This window comes from Callithrix jacchus, chromosome 12, assembly GCF_049354715.1.
Source record: "Callithrix jacchus isolate 240 chromosome 12, calJac240_pri, whole genome shotgun sequence".
NCBI lineage: Eukaryota > Metazoa > Chordata > Mammalia > Primates > Cebidae > Callithrix > Callithrix jacchus.
Genome location: NC_133513.1, coordinates 113,196,982 through 113,212,677, shown reverse-complemented (window position 1 = coordinate 113,212,677; position 15,696 = coordinate 113,196,982). Strand labels below are relative to the sequence as shown.

The 15,696-nt window shown below is 46.0% G+C and overlaps 1 pseudogene; it reads left to right on the top strand.

The window, feature by feature from the left end:
• Positions 1–12,892: 12,892 nt before the first annotated feature.
• LOC100385991 (cell cycle checkpoint protein RAD1 pseudogene) lies at positions 12,893–13,674 on the top strand (annotated as a pseudogene).
• Positions 13,675–15,696: the final 2,022 nt, after the last annotated feature.

Genomic DNA, 15,696 nt, shown 5'->3' with positions numbered 1-15,696 from the left:
CAGCCTCTAGCCTGCTGACCCCATGGGGAATAAAAGGCACTGGGAAAGCTCTTCATCCTAGAGAAGGTAGGCTCCTTGAGGGGAAGGGAAAGGAAGCAAGGGAACATGTATTAGGCTCCAGGAACTGTGTTGATTTTTAAAATGTTAAACGGGAACTGCCTTGTTTGAAGCAGGCTGTCCTTCCGGAGGAATACAGGGCCCCGCCCTGTCCTCCCACCCCATGCCTGATTTCACCCCCAAGTTAAGGGGAGCTTCTCTGAAGTGGGCTACACTGGCCACCGGACAGTTACTGAGTAAAAGAGGCCTGTATAAGGGTGTGCCTCTCCTCCCTGGATCCCTGATGCCAGCTCACAGGAGCACTGAAGCAGCTGGCACCCTCACTGGAGAGCATGCGACCATCCTGCCTGTCCTCCTCCTCCTGAGACCTGCTCTGCCCTGGCTCCCAGGGGCTGTCTTGCTCTTGTGCTCCGAATCCATTCTTCCAGATGATAATGGGTCCCTGTGAACCTGACTTGTCCCATATCACAGAGGCAGCATCTGAGACTCAAATCTGAGGATCGGATAAGTAAACCCTCAACCCTGGAACTTGTACACAGGCCTCACAGCTTGATCAACTCAGGCACAGAGGGCAGCTGTGGATCCAGCCTAGCCTATCCACTCTCTCTAATGGCATTTGGAGGAACACTCAATTCCTTGGCTGTTCTTCCATTTACCCTCCCCTGCCTGCTTTGGAACTAGGTCTAGATAGATGTGGTAGGCCAGAGATAGAATATGGGCATTTCTTTTTTTTTTTCCTTTTGGAGATCAAGTTTCACTCTTGTCACCCAGGCTGGAATACAATGGAACAATTTCGGCTCACTGAGCGTCTGCCTCCCAGGTTCAAGCCTCCCAAGTAGCTGGGACTAAAAGGTACACGCCTTTAGTGTAGGTCTGTGTACGTCTTTGTCTTAATCTTTTTCTATAAGCACACCAGTCATATTGGATTAGGACTCACCATACTGACCTCATTTAATCTAATTGCTAATTACCAGTCTGATTAATCTAATCTTTAAAGACTCTCCAAATACAGCCACATTCTGAGGCAATGGAGGTTAGGACTTCAATAAGTGAATTAGTGGTGGCAAGGGCACACAATTCACACTTCGGGCCATAACAATAGGAAGCACAATACATACTAGGTAAAATAGATAAAAAGAAATCCACACCCAGGACAATATAGTAAAGCTGCAGAACACCAAAGACAAAGAGAAGGTCTTGAAAGCAATCAGAGAGACATTCTGCTTAACAGTGGAGTGGCTCCCCACCCAACACACACACACACACATACACAGAGAGAGAGAGAGAGAGAGAGACAGAGTCTCATTCTGTCACCCAGACTGGAGTGCAGTGGCACAATCTGGGCTCACTGCAACCTTCACCTCACCTCCTGGTTCAAGCAATTCTCCAGCCTCAGCCTTCTGAGTAGCTGGGATTACCAGTGCCCGCTCTCATGCCTAGCTAATCTTGCTTGTATTTTTAATAGAGGTGGGGTTTCACCATGTTGGCCAGGCTGGTCTCAAACTCCTGATCTCAAATGATCCGCCTGCCTCTGCCTCCCAAAATACTGGGATTATAGGCATGAGTCACCACACCCAGCATATTTTTTTTTTTTTTTTTTTTTTTTTTTGAGACAGTGTCCTACTCTGTTCCCCAGGCTGAAGTGCAGTGACACAATAATGGCTCATTGCAGTCTCAGTCAATCCTCCAACCTCAGCCTCCCAAGTAGCTGGGATTACAGGCGCATGCCACCGTGCCCGCCTAATTTTTAAAAATGCTTTGTAGAGACAGGGTCTTGCTATGTTGCCAATGCTGATCTTGAACTTCCGGGCTCAAGTGATTCTCCTGACTTAGTGTCCCAAAGGGCTGAGATTATTGTTGCAAGCCACAGTGCCTGGTGCCCCCAACCATCTACATTTCAAATAATCACACTGGCATTCGTGATTTCTTATTTTTATTGGTACCACAGCCCTGCCCCTTTTCCCCTTGTGAAAGACACACGCTTCTTACTCCATCTAGGTTGATCCAGTACTGTTTCCTGAACACTCCCGAGTGGTTTGTTTGTTTTTCATGTGTTGGATGCCCTCATCCTCAAATCCAGCTTTTAAAGCCTGTCAAAGCTCAGCCCCAGGCCTGCCTCTCTTAAACCTTTTGCTCAGGGATTTGCCTTCTCTGGATTTACATAGCACTTGTTTAGTCCCAAGCCTGTCACGTAGACGTTCTGTACACCAGCATCAGAGGGTTGCTGGCAAAAATCACCAGGTAGAGCTGGACTGTAAATATCTCTTCCACCATAGGCCAAACATTAAAAATCCATTTGGGCCGGGCGCGGTGGCTCAAGCCTGTAATCCCAGCACTTTGGGAGGCTGAGGTGGGTGGATCACGAGGTCAAGAGATCGAGACCATCCAGGTCAACATGGTGAAACCCCGTCTCTACTAAAGATACAAAAAATTAGCTGGGCATGGTGGTGCGTGCCTGTCATCCCAGCTACTCAGGAGGCTGAGGCAGGAACCCAGGAGGTGGAGGTTGCGGTGAGCCGAGATCGCGCCATTGCACTCCAGCCTGGGTAACGAGCGAAACTCCATCTCAAAAAAAAAAAATCCATCTGGGGCTGGGCATAGTGGCTCACGCCTGTAATCCCAGCACTTTGGGAGGCCAAGGTAGGTGGATCACCTGAGGTTAGGAGTTCAAGACCAGCCTGGCCAACATGGCGAAACCCCGTCTCTACTAACAATACAAAAATTAGCCAGTTATGGTGGCATGTGCTTGTAATCTCAGCTACTCGGGAGGCTGAGGTGGGAGAATCACTTTGAACCTGGGAGGTGGAGGTTGCAGTGAGCAGAGATCACGCCACTGCATTCCAGCCTGGGCAACAGAGGGAGGCTCTGTTTAAAAAAAAAAATCCATTTGGGTTGTAGCACCTCTTTAAAAAGCAGTTGTGGCCGGGCGCGGTGGCTCAAGCCTGTAATCCCAGCACTTTGGGAGGCCGAGGCGGATGGATCACGAGGTCAACAGATCGAGACCATCCTGGTCAACATGGTGAAACCCCGTCTCTACTAAAAATACAAAAAATTAGCTGGGCATGGTGGCGCGTGCCTGTAATCCCAGCTACTCAGGAGGCTGAGGCAGGAGAATTGCCTGAACCCAGGAGGCAGAGGTTGCGGTGCGCCATTGCACTCCAGCCTGGGTAACAAGAGTGAAACTCCGTCTCAAAAAAAAAAGCAGTTGCAGGCCAGACGAGGTTGTTCATGCCTGTAATCCCAGCACTTTGGGAAGCCAAGGTGGGCAGGTCACTTGAGGTCAGGAGTTCCAGACCAGCCTGGTGGTCTCGAGCCTGGCCAACATGGTGAAACCTGGTCTCTACTAAGAATACAAAAATCATCTGGGTATGGTAGCTGGGATTACAGGCACCTGCCACCTGTAATCCCAGCTACTCAGGAGGCTGAGGCAGGAGGATTGCTTGAACCTGGGAGGCAGAGGTTGCAGTGAGCCGAGATCGTGCCACTGTACTCTAGCCTGGATGACAGAGCCAGACTTCATTTCAAAACAAACAAACAGATGTGTGTTGCAGGTAGCTAAGGCTTCCAAAGAGGTCTAGGTATATTCAGTGTGGGAGATGGGTGGCGGTCTGTATTCCTGGCTGCAGAAAAGAAAGCTGGTATAGACCTTTCCTATACCAGGTGATATACAGAGTTCATAGTTTTGCCAAGGGTTCCGAAGACAGGTGTCGACAGTGATGACAAGTCATCTCTGCTTCCTCTAACTCTAGTGCCCTTGGTCACCAATGCCTGAGGCCTGGCATTTTACATTTAATTCATCATGTGGGGGTGTTTGGTCTCCCCAGTGAGACAGGTATCTCTTAACGTGTCTCATGACCCCTATTGCACCAGACATTTGCTCCTGCACTGGACAGTTGCAGAACCCCTGGAGAAACTTTGTGTTCTGGAGCCTACTGGAGCAGGCTCTGGCCTGCTGGAGGGGACTGATAACAGCTATACCTCTGCGGCTGCAGCTGTCACCAGCATCATCTTTTGCAAGGGAAACTGCAGCCTTCTCCATCGGCCTCCCTCCTTTCAATGCATTCTCCACACAGCAGTCAAGTGATCTTTTTGAAAAGATAGGAATCAGACTATGCCACTGTTTTCTTAGTGTCTTCTGTGGCCTCCAATAGCATTCAGAATGAAATCCAAACTCCTTGCTGTGGTCTATACAACCCTGCAGGATATGGCCTATTGGCTTAGTTTCTTTATCTCTTCCTCACTCTGATTCAGCCTCCTGGGCTTTTCCCAGTTGGTCAGATATTCCAAGCTCTTTCCCACCCCAGAGCCTTTGCCCTTGTTCTTTCCACTCTCTTATTCCTAGAGCTGGGCTGTTCTCATCTATCAAGTTAGCACCCAAGGGTCACCTTCCTCATCTCCTTTGAAAAGTGGATTCCCCTTGTTACTCTCTATTTCATCACTGTTTATTTCTTTCATGATGCTATTTATAAGCTGATATGGTTTGGCTACCCAAATCTCATCTTGAACTGTAATTCTCACATGTCAAGGGAGGAACCTGGTGGGAGGTGATTGGATCACTGCCGTGGTTCCCCCCTCTCCCCAGTGCTGTTCCCCTGATACTGAGGGAGTTCTCATGAGATCTGATGGTTTTAAAAGTGGCAGTTTCCCCTGAGCTGTCTTTCTCCTTTTCTGCCATAGTAAGACCTGTCTGCTTCTGTCTTCACTTTCTGTCATGATTGTCAGTTTCCTGAGACCTCCCTAGCCATGCAGAACTGTGAGTCAGTTAAACTTTTTTGTTTATAAATTACCCAGTCTCAGGTAGTGTCTTTATAGCAGTGTGAAAATGGACTCATACATAAGTGCTATCTATCTGTTTGCTTGCTTGTTTGTATCAGTCTCCCCAGCTAGAATCTAAGCTCCACCAGTCTCCTGTTGTCCATTGTACCTCTCTAGGTCCCAGCACAGTATCTGGTGCATCCAGTAGGCATCAAAGTAACTGATGGAAGGCATGCCAGGTGCTATCTGGTCTAGGCCCCTGGGTCCTGTAGCATGCCTCTGTGGAAACCCAAAGCCTGGCAGGGTTACCAGAGTTGTGCCTGTGACCCAGTGCAGCTCAGCTCCCAACCATCCAGTCTACAGTCAGAATTTCATCGGGACCCAGCAGCCAAAAGGAGTGGAAATACAGGGCTAGCAATAGTTTGCCTCCATAATTCGACTCCCTGTTGCTCCTGGTATTAACTCTGGTTTCACACACTTCCACTTCATTTAGACTTGGCACATTTCAAAATACCTCTGCACAGCAGGACACTGATTGATTTTGAGGTGCTGGGAAGCCAGTTGGAAAATATAATAGTGAAATCACTGGTCCCTTTATATTGTAGTTAAGAGCTTGAACAAACAACTATTACACTTCCTTTAATGTTCCATTCTGTCCCAAATGGATCTGGAATAAGTATGGTAACTCATGCTGCTTTTAACCTGCCCCATTAGACCTGTCCATTTTGACCCATAGTGCTTTTGATTCGAGGTTCCAGTCTGTCTCTCAGCAGCGCTGTTTGTACAGAACGTGGGTCAAGTTTGTAACATTTGTAAATTTTGAAAATGTGTTTTGAGTTATTCAAATGGTTGTTTCCCTGCATTTTCAAATATAAAACATCTGAGCAAATATGTAATTATGTATTTTAAATGTTCCTTTTTGCTCATATAAATTATGGTACATCCATTCAGCAAAATACTGCCCAGTCTTTTTTTTTGAGACGGAGTTTCGCTCTTGTTACCCAGGCTGGAGTGCAATGGCGTGATCTCGGCTCACCACAACCTCCTGGGTTCAGGCAATTCTCCTGCCTCAGCCTCCTGAGTAGCTGGAATTACAGGCATGCGCCACTGTACCCAGCTAATTTTTTTTGTATTTTTAGTAGAGTCAGGGTTCCACCATGTTGACCAGGATGGTCTCGATCTGTTGACTTCGTGATCCACCCGCCTCGGCCTCCCAAATTGCTGGGATTACAGGCCTGAGCCACCGCGCCCGGCCTGCCCAGTCATTTTAAGTGTGGGGAATTAATAGGCATTAACACACTCAAGATTATTGTTAAGTGAAAATGGCAAGTTGCAGAGCATTAAGTATACATCTCTCTGTGTGCAAGTGTGTGTAAATGCATTTTATTGTAAACATGGCTTATTTTTGGGAAGAGACTCTAAGTCATCACTGGATGAAAATGGCTAGAATGATAATGGCTAACAAATATCAGATGCTTGTTCTCTGCCAGGCATTGCACCAAATGCCTTTCCTATCCTCCAATTAATCTGCAAAATAACCCTAAGAGGAAGGTGTACGATTACCTTCCATTTGTAGATTAGGAAACTAAGGCCAGAGAAGTCAAGTGACTCAGCTTCAGCTTTCTATACTATTTGAGGTGGGTTTTTCTTTTTTAAATCCTGAATCTGCATTACTTCTAACATAAAAATAACACTATTAAATATTTTTAAATCTTCCCCTCTTCTGGGATTTTGAAACTGAGAGGGGCAGTGTTCAAACCCAAGTTCTATTGTGGCAGTGAATGAGAACCCAGGTTGTGCCAGGCACAGTGGGCGGTGGCTCATGCCTGTAATCCCAGCACTTTCGGAGGCTGAAGCAGGAGGTTTACTTGAGCTCAGGAGCTTGAGACATGCCTGGTAACATGGTGAGATCCTGTCTTTACAAAAAATAAAAAATTAGTTGGGTGTGGTGGTACATGCCTGTTTTCCCAGCTACAGAATGAGATGGGAGGATCACTTGAGCCCGGGAGATGGAGGCTGCGGCAAGCTGTGATTGTGCTACTTCATTCCAGCCTGGGCAAGAGAACAAGATACTTCATTAAAAAAGAAAAAAAGTTGGGTACAGTGGCTCATGCCTGTAATCCCAGCACTTTGGGAAGCCAAGGCAGGTGAATCACTAGGTCAGGAGTTGGAGACCAACCTGGCTAACATGGTGAAACCCCATCTCTACTAAAAATAAAAATAAAAAATTAGCTGAGCATAGTGGCAGGTGCCTGTAATCCCAGCTACTGGGGGCGCTGAGGCAGGAGAATCACTTGAACCCAGAAGGCAGAGGTTGCAGTGAGCCAAGATCACACCACTGCACTCCAGCCCAGGCAACAGAATGAGACTCCATCTCAAAAAACAAACAAGCAAACCAGAGGAAACACAGGTTGTATCACTTCTAGGCAGGCACCCTTTTTCTCAGTCTTGTGTGGAGAGGTGTTTGAGAAGCCTCTGGACTCATAGGCAGAGATCAGTAGAAGCAGGAGGAGGAAAGGCCAAGTCAGAGGCCTTCAGGTGCTGCTGCCTCTGGTTTTGAGTGTAATTATGGATGGGCTGACCCCACTGCCTACCTGCGGCACTAAGGGGAGCCTCCATACTGAAGAGCAGCACTGCCCCCAACGTAGCCAGGAAAATTCAAAGTCACTTGTTAGCTGCAACCTTTTATCCAATAGCATCTGGATAAAATCCATTAAAATAATCATTGTGATGCCAGACCTTTCACAAACATTCATTTGACACCCACAACTACCCATAAGCTTGACTGTCCCCATCTGAATGCAAAGAATTTGGCATTTTGTGAAATCAAGTGATGTATGTCTCACAAACAACTAAGGTTAGGACTGACTTGAACTCAGGACTGTCTGGGGCTCCACTAATTCCCACGCTGGGGCTCCGGTGGAGGAGCTGATGGCAGCCAGATGTCGCAGTTTTTGTATGTTGAGCCCTCCCTTATTAAGTATCCTTCACCCAAACTGTGTGTGATATGATTTGGCTGTGTCCCCATTCAAATGTCAACTTCAGCTGCACCTCCCAGTATTTCCAAGTGTTGTGGGAGGGACCCGGGGGAGATAATTGAATCATGGGGGCTGTTCTTTTCCATGCTATTCTCATGATAGTGAATAAGTCTCACAAGATCTCATGGGTTTATCATGGGTTTCTGCGTATGCTTCTTCCTCATTCTTTCCTGCTGCCGCCATGTAAAAAGTGCCTTTCGCTCTCCACCGTGATTATGAGACCTCCCCAGAACTATAAGTCAAAGTAAACCTCCTTTTCTTCCTGGTCTGGGGTATTTTTTTTATCAGTAGCATAAAAATGAACTAATACTGTGGAACATATAAAAAATGAACAAGGCTGGGTTCGGTGGCTTGCATTTGTAATCCCAGCTACTCAGGAAACTGAAGTAGGAGAGTCACTTGAGGCTGGGCATTCAAGACCAGCCTACGCAACAGAGCAAGACTTGTCTCTAAACAATTTTTCCTAAATAAGAAATTAGCTGAGCCAGGCGCGGTGGCATGTGCCTGTAGTCCCAGCTACTCAGGAGGCTGAGGCTGGAGAATCCCTTGAGTTCAGGAGTTATGGGCTGTAGTGCGCAATGCCGATCGGGTGTCCACACTAAGTTCGGCATCAATATGGTGACCTCCCGGGAGCGAGGGACTACCAGGTTGCCTAAGGAGGAGTGAACCAGCCCAGGTCGGAAACGGAGCAGGTCAAAACTCCCGTGCTGATCAGTAGTGGGATCATGCCTGTGAATAGCCACTGCACTCCAGCCTGGGCAACATAGCGAGACCACATCTCTTAAAAACAAAAATAAAACAATTTTGAAGTTATTTAATTTTTTAAATATTTTTTAAAAAAAGAAATTAGCTGAGTATGGTGGTGCATGTCTGTAGTCCCAGCTACTCAGGAGGTTGAGGCAGAAAGATCGATTGAGTCAAGGAATTCAAGGCTTCAGAGCTGTGATCATACCATTGCACTCTAGCCTAGGTAATAGAGCAAGACCCTGTCTCTGAAAAAGAAAAAGAACAAATGCAGGGTTCTGCTTCATGGACCAGCCTCCAAAAGGAGCCTCTGTTGTGCTCCCAAGTCATTTCCACACTGGAAGAACAGTCAGCAAGGTAGCATCTGTTAGATCACTCCACTGCTACCTCCCTAATAACCTCCAAAACTGCCCTGAAACTTAGAGACGTTCCAAGATTGATTGCTGTGTGTCCTGAAGTTTCCTTCTGGGCTCTGGTTCCTCAGCTTCCAAGGACTAACTGTTTGGACACCAATTGAACCCTAATTATATTAAGAACACTGAGGCCCCACTACAGTCTGAAGATTGGAAATTTGAAGGCTTGGCCTCTGTCAACCTTGGGAAAGCTCACTGGGGTCTGAATCTCACACCCTAGAAATCTGGGGACTTGAACCCAAGATTTTGGGGCAGTTTCTTTTTTCTTTCTTTTTTTTTTTTTTTTTTTTGAGACGGAGTCTTGCTCTTGTTGCCCAGGCTGGAGTGCAATGGCGCAATCTCAGCTCACCGCAAACTCCGCTTCCTGGGTTCAAGTGATTCTCCTGCCTCAGCCTCAGCCTCCAAAGTAGCTGGGATTACAGGCACCCACCACCATGCCCAGCTAATTTTTTTTGTATTTTTAGTAGAGACAGGGTTTCACTATGTTGGTCAGGCCAGTTATGAACTCTTGACCTCAGGTGATCCACCTGCCTCGGCCCCGCAAAGTGCTGGGATTACAGGCGTGAGCCACCGCGCCCAGCCGATTTTGGGGCTGTTTCTAAAGGACTTTCTAATGCTAAAAATGATGGTGAAGGGCAAAGGTATACCCAGCTACCCTCTGGGCACTCCCTTGCTTGTACTTGAATACTGGGCTGGCTAGACTCAGACACACAGGCACAGGGACACACACACACACACACACACACACACCCGTCCCATATCTTTGGTCTTTGCTTGCTCTTTCCCCTGTTTCAAATATCCTTTCCACTTTACTCCACACAGCTGACTATTACTTAATTATGGGAATTCAGCTTAAGGATCACTTCCTCAACCCCAAGCTGAGCTAATGTTTTCACAGCACCAGGGCTGAGCACCATCCTAGACTATTACACAGAAATGGCCTGGTAATACAGCTCCTCCACTGGACCGAAAGTCACTGAGGATGGGGCCCACGTTTGGCTCCCTGTGGTTCTCAGAGTCTCACTGGATGTCTGCTGCACTGCAGGTGCTCAGTGCAGGTTTGTAGCTCTGTCCAGCGATTGTGTTCTCAGCCTCCAGGTGGCCTCTTCCTTGTAGCATGGCCAGATTCCCATCATGCAGACTCATTACATCAGCGCCGGGGCTTGTAAGTTTGCTGCTTATCTGAGGTTCATCTGCAAGAAGCTGTAATTGAAACAGCTTCCAGGATGGAAATATCACTTCTAGAATTTAATTTTCGAGCTCACAGCCTGTATTGTTCAAGCTGATTACAGGAAATGGTTGGAGTGTGGGTGCTCCCCGTGTTGAATACAGATGGGTGTTTTACTAGGCTGAGAAATGTTAATCCTGTCTTTGGCCTAGAAATGTCTGGCATTCACTTTGGAGGGAAATAGAAAAATAAAGTAGTACAGCCAGCCAGGCTCAGTTATGTTTCCCTTAAAGAATGATTTTTTCAAAACAAGGTGGGGAAAGAGTCTGCCAGTTCTAACCTGGGGCTGCTGGGGGAACCTTTGCCTGAAAGGAGGTAGTGTACAGCTATCATTGATTTTGAAAGTTCAGAAGAAACATTCTGGGTAGTCAGTCTTTAGTATCATTACAAGGCTCGCCAAATAACCGTGGGCCTGAATGCTGACAGGTGCATGCTTGGGGCTAAGGAACATAGATCTGAATCTGTTCTCCTCTGAAGGCCATATGTAAGTGTGTGCATGAAGCCAAATGACAAGGAGAAGAGCCTGCACATTTACTGAGCACTGGCTTCCTGCCAAGCATTGTACTAAGCACTTTACATTTCTTATATCCTTTGAGGTGGATATCACTACTACTAACCCCATTTACAGTTGAGGAAACCAAGATTCAATGAGTGACCAGCCCAGAGCAGCAGGGCTCCTATATGCTTTGCAAACACTTTTACAACTTTAAATGATTTTTTTTTTTTTTTGAGATGGAGTTTCGCTCTTGTTGCCCAGACTGGAGTGCAATGGCTCCATCTCAGCTCAATGCAACCTCTGTCTCCCAGGTTCAAGCTATTCTCCTGTCTCAGCCTCCGGAGTAGCTGGGATTATAGGCACCCACCACCATGCCCGGCTACTTTTGTATTTTTAGTAGAGACAGGGGTTTCTCCATGTTGGTCAGGCTGGTCTCAAACTCCCGACCTCAGGTGATCTGATTACAGGTGTGAGCCACCGCACCCGGCCAACTTTAAATGGTTTTTAACCCTACCGTGTGCTGGTACTTCAACCAGCCCAGCTGGCGGATGGTCCCTCCTGTCCTGTGTAGTGTAAACCCAAGATCCTCTAGCAAGTGCTCCCCAGGCAGCAGGGCAGTAGGGCCCATTTGTACCTAATAAACGTTTCTTCCATGTAGCAATCAACCCCTCAAGAAAAAAAGACAACAGCTTCAGTAATTAAATAGGCAACCAGCAACCTGCCTGCCCAGCCGGAGCTCTCTGAGACTTTGTTTTTGTTTTGTTTTGTTTGTGGTTGTTGTTTGTTTTTCTGAGACAGAGTCTGTTGCCCATGCTGGAGTACAGTGGTGCAATCTCGGCTCACTGCAACCTAGACCTCCCAGGTTCAAGCAATTCTCCTGCCTCAGCCTCCCAAGAAGTGGGGACTACAAGTGCATGCCACCAGGCCTAGCTAATTTTTGTAGTTTTAGTAAAGACAGGGTTTCACTATGTTGGCCAGGCTGGTCTCAAACTTCTGACCTCAAGTGATCCTCCTGCCTCAGTCCTCCAATGTGTTGGGACTACCGGCCAGCACACCCATTCTGGGACTTTGTCTTCAGTTACAAGTGCAGTGAGCAAAGAGGGAAGGAAGAGAGCTTTTTGAAGCCATGTGATCCTGGCATGTATTTCTGGGTCTCCTGTAGCACCTTTCCACAGATGCTCGAGAGACAGGAGAGGAGGGAAGAGCCTCCCTCTCTCAGTGAAGAGTGCCACCTTGTGATGCCAGTCCAGAAGAGAGAACTGAGCATCCCTCTGGCCCCTGAGCTCAGCCCTGTGAATCATCCCCACAGCCCCTCCCCTGCAGTAGGCTCTGTTTGTGGTGCTCTGTAATTAGTTAATGAACTATCTGAATGATATTTCTGTAGTCATTCAGCCAGCCCCATCCTCAGGGTGGTAATTGTATTTGAGGTTATTTAAAAACATTATTGTATCCAAATAGAGTTTACATCAGCAGACAGCATGATTAGTAATCCTGCTATCCACGGTGTTTCTAAATTCTGCTATAAACTGCCTGGTGAGTCGTGCAAAAATGGCTGGAACCAATAGAGAACAGTGGGGCTTCTCTGGCAAAAACAACCAACGGTCTAAGGGGAGAAGTAGTAAAAGCAACTTGTGTCTAGAACCCAGCTGACTTCAGTTTAGAGCAGATTGTTTTCAAGAGGCCCTCCACTAATCTGGTCATCATCTTTGGATGTGAACCAACTCTTCATTATCTTTACAAGAAAATACTTGGACAGGAGGTGGAGGGCTGGACTGAAGAGTGGCAGGAGCTGCTTCACTTCATCTGAGTTTCCTGGAGCTGCCTTGCTCCTCCTCAGGAAATTTGCTGAGAGCAGCTTTCCTGCTTCCAGACCCCACTGCAAAGGTGTTTTGTGATCTGCAGGAGTAGACTCCAGCAGCATGCCTTGGGGCTGAATGTACATTGGGTGATTCCCCTCCTGACCCAACAGATCTAAGACAAGAATGATCAGTAAGTACAGCCTTTTGGCCAGCCTTGACCACGTTAGGAATCTCTCTGCCATCTTGAAAGCTGTTCATTTCCGAAAATATGCCACGTGTTTTGCAACTAAAAATGGAATCAAAGTAACAGTGAAAAATACAAAGTGTGTGCAAGCAAATGCTTTTATTCAGGCTGGAATATTTCAAGACTTTAGAGTTCAGGAAGAGTCTGTTACTTTTCAAATTCATTTAACTGTCCTTTTAGACTGTTGACGTATTTTTGGATCAAGTCCTATACCAGGGACTTGAAGTGCACTTCCGATGTGTTACCAAGGTTATGGTCACCCTTTGATGCCGTTCCTGGAGAAGGAGGAGTGGTGGCAGTCTCCAAAATCAATAAGCAGGAACCCGAGGAGACTCAGGACTTTTATTTCTGCAGCACCAATGTTATTAATAAAATTATTCTGCAGTCAGAAGGGCTCCGTGAAGCCGTTTTCTGAATTGGGTATGATAAATGAAGTCCTACAAATTACCAGGTCTCCTGACAAGCCTTATTTCAGGTTATCTACTTTTGTAAATGCAGGAAGTTCCCACCTTGACTGTCCCAAAGATTCTGATTTAATGGAAGCATTTCATTGTATTCAGACCCAAGTCAACAGCTACAAGATTTCCTTACTGAAATCCTCTACAAAGGCGGTAGTTCTGTCTTGTAAGCTATCTATTTGGACAGATAACCAAGGCTTTCTTTCATTACATTATATGATTAGAAATTAAGATAGACAAATAAGTTTTGTGGAATACTACTGCTGCCCTGATGAAGAAGTTCCTGAATCTGAGTCTTGAGTATGACAATTCACTGATATTTATATGTACGTTCATGATAGATTAAGTTCTCTTTCTTTGTTTTTTTTGTTTTTTTTTTTTTTGAGACGGAATTTCGCTGTTGTTAGCCAGACTGGAGTGCAATGGCGCGATCTCCACTCACTGCAACCTCCGTCTCCTGGGTTCAAGCAATTCTCCTGCCTCGGCCTCCTGAGTAGCTGGGACTACAGGCATGCGCCACCATGCTCAGCTAATTTTTGTATTTTTAGTAGAGATGGGGTTTCACCTTGTTGACCAGGATGGTCTCCATCTCTTGACCTCGTGATCCACCCACCTCGGCCTCCCAAAGTGCTGGGATTATAGGCGTGAGCCACCACGCCCAGCCGAAGTTCTCATTCTGAGTACAGTACTCTTTATAATTTCATATTGGATTTTCTTTTCTTTTCTTTTTTTTTTTTTGAGATAGAGTCTCACTCCAGCCCAGGCTGAAGTGCAATGGCATGATCTCAGCTCGCTGCAACCTCTGCCTCCCAGGTTCAAGTGATTCTCCTGCCTCAGCCTCCCAAGTAGCTGGGATTACAGTCACGCACCACCCCGCCCAGCTAATTTTTTGTATTTTTAGTAGAGATGGGGTTTCACTATGTTGGTCAGGCTGGTCTCGAACTCATGACCTCAGGCGGTCTGTCTGCCTTGGCCTCCCAAAGTGCTGGGATTACAGGCATGAGCCACCGCACCTGGTCTCATATTGGATTTTCTATAAAGAAGGATGGGGAATATAGGAACAAGGTCTGTGTTCCCTAATAGTTGCTATGTGTTTTGTAAATATGTTTTGTAGAGGACAGGGTATGTTAATAAACGTTTTCATGTAGTTGTGGATTATTCAGGACTGTCCTGTAATTCTGTCTTTTGAACTCATGGGAATGATTTTGATCAAGATGAATAAATTATATGTTCTATTTCAGTAGAACATTTCAAGATTCTAAAGACATAAGGTTTAATGCAGCTACCTGAAATGTTTTTTTATTTATTTACTGTTAGTAAAAGCAAAGGCATATGGGCATTGCTTATTTGTTTGAATTCTAGAGAATCTTAAAGCAGTGCTTCTCAAAGTGTTGTGCGCACACTAGCATCAGAACCACCTGCAAAGCTGTAGCAAAATTTAGCATGCATCAGGATCTCCTGGGGAAACTTGTTAAAATACAGAATGCTGGCTTCCTCCATTCTGTATTTTAACAGGTTTCCCCAGGAGATCCTGATGCATACTAAATTTTGGGAACCACTGTTTTAATGCAAATTTTTTTTTTTGAGACGGAGTCTGGCTGGAGTATAGTGACATGATCTTGCCTCACTGCAACCTCCACCTTCCAGGTTCAAGCAATTCTCCTGCCTTAGCCTCCTGAGTAGATGGGATTACTGGCATGCGCCACCACACCTGGCTAATTTTTGTATTTTAGTAGAGATGGGTTTCATCATGTTGGTCAGGCTGGTCTCAAATTCCTGACCTCGTGATCTGCCCACTGCAGCCTCTCTCGTGGTGGTGCATTCCTGTAATCCCAGCTACTCAGGAGGCTAAGGCAAGAGAATCGCTTGAACCTGGGAGGCGGACACTGCAGTGAGCTGAGATTGCATCACTGCACTCCAGCCTGGGTGACAAGAGCAAAACTCCATCTCCAAAGAAAAAAAACCTTTTAGTACAACACCCAGGACAAGGCCACTGCCCAGTCCCAGGAGTTAGGGTTTTAAAAGTTTCTGCATAGTATTTTAGTTATTTCTGTACATGTTTTTTTTTTTCCTATAGCCTCACAACAGAGGTGATACATACATGTTTTAATGCTCCTACTAGATCGTAAATTCCCTGAAGGCAAGATTAGCATTTGCTTCCTTTCTATGTCTTCATGCTTCTTAAACATGGTAGAAACTCAGTAAATATTTGTTGAATAAATGAACACCATATTAAAGTGAAATATATTTTTCACTATATTTAAGTGAAAAAAATTGCAAAATGTACTTTAGCCATGCATAATGCAAAAGTTCTCAAGATAAAGTTAATTTGTAGCTATAAGTATCTCTGAGATCTAGAATGATATATGTCAATTGCTAAGAGGGTCAGATGAGATGTGTATGAAAACCTCTTCAAAAATGGTAACGTTAGGGCCAGGCATGGTGGCTCATACCTGTAATCCCA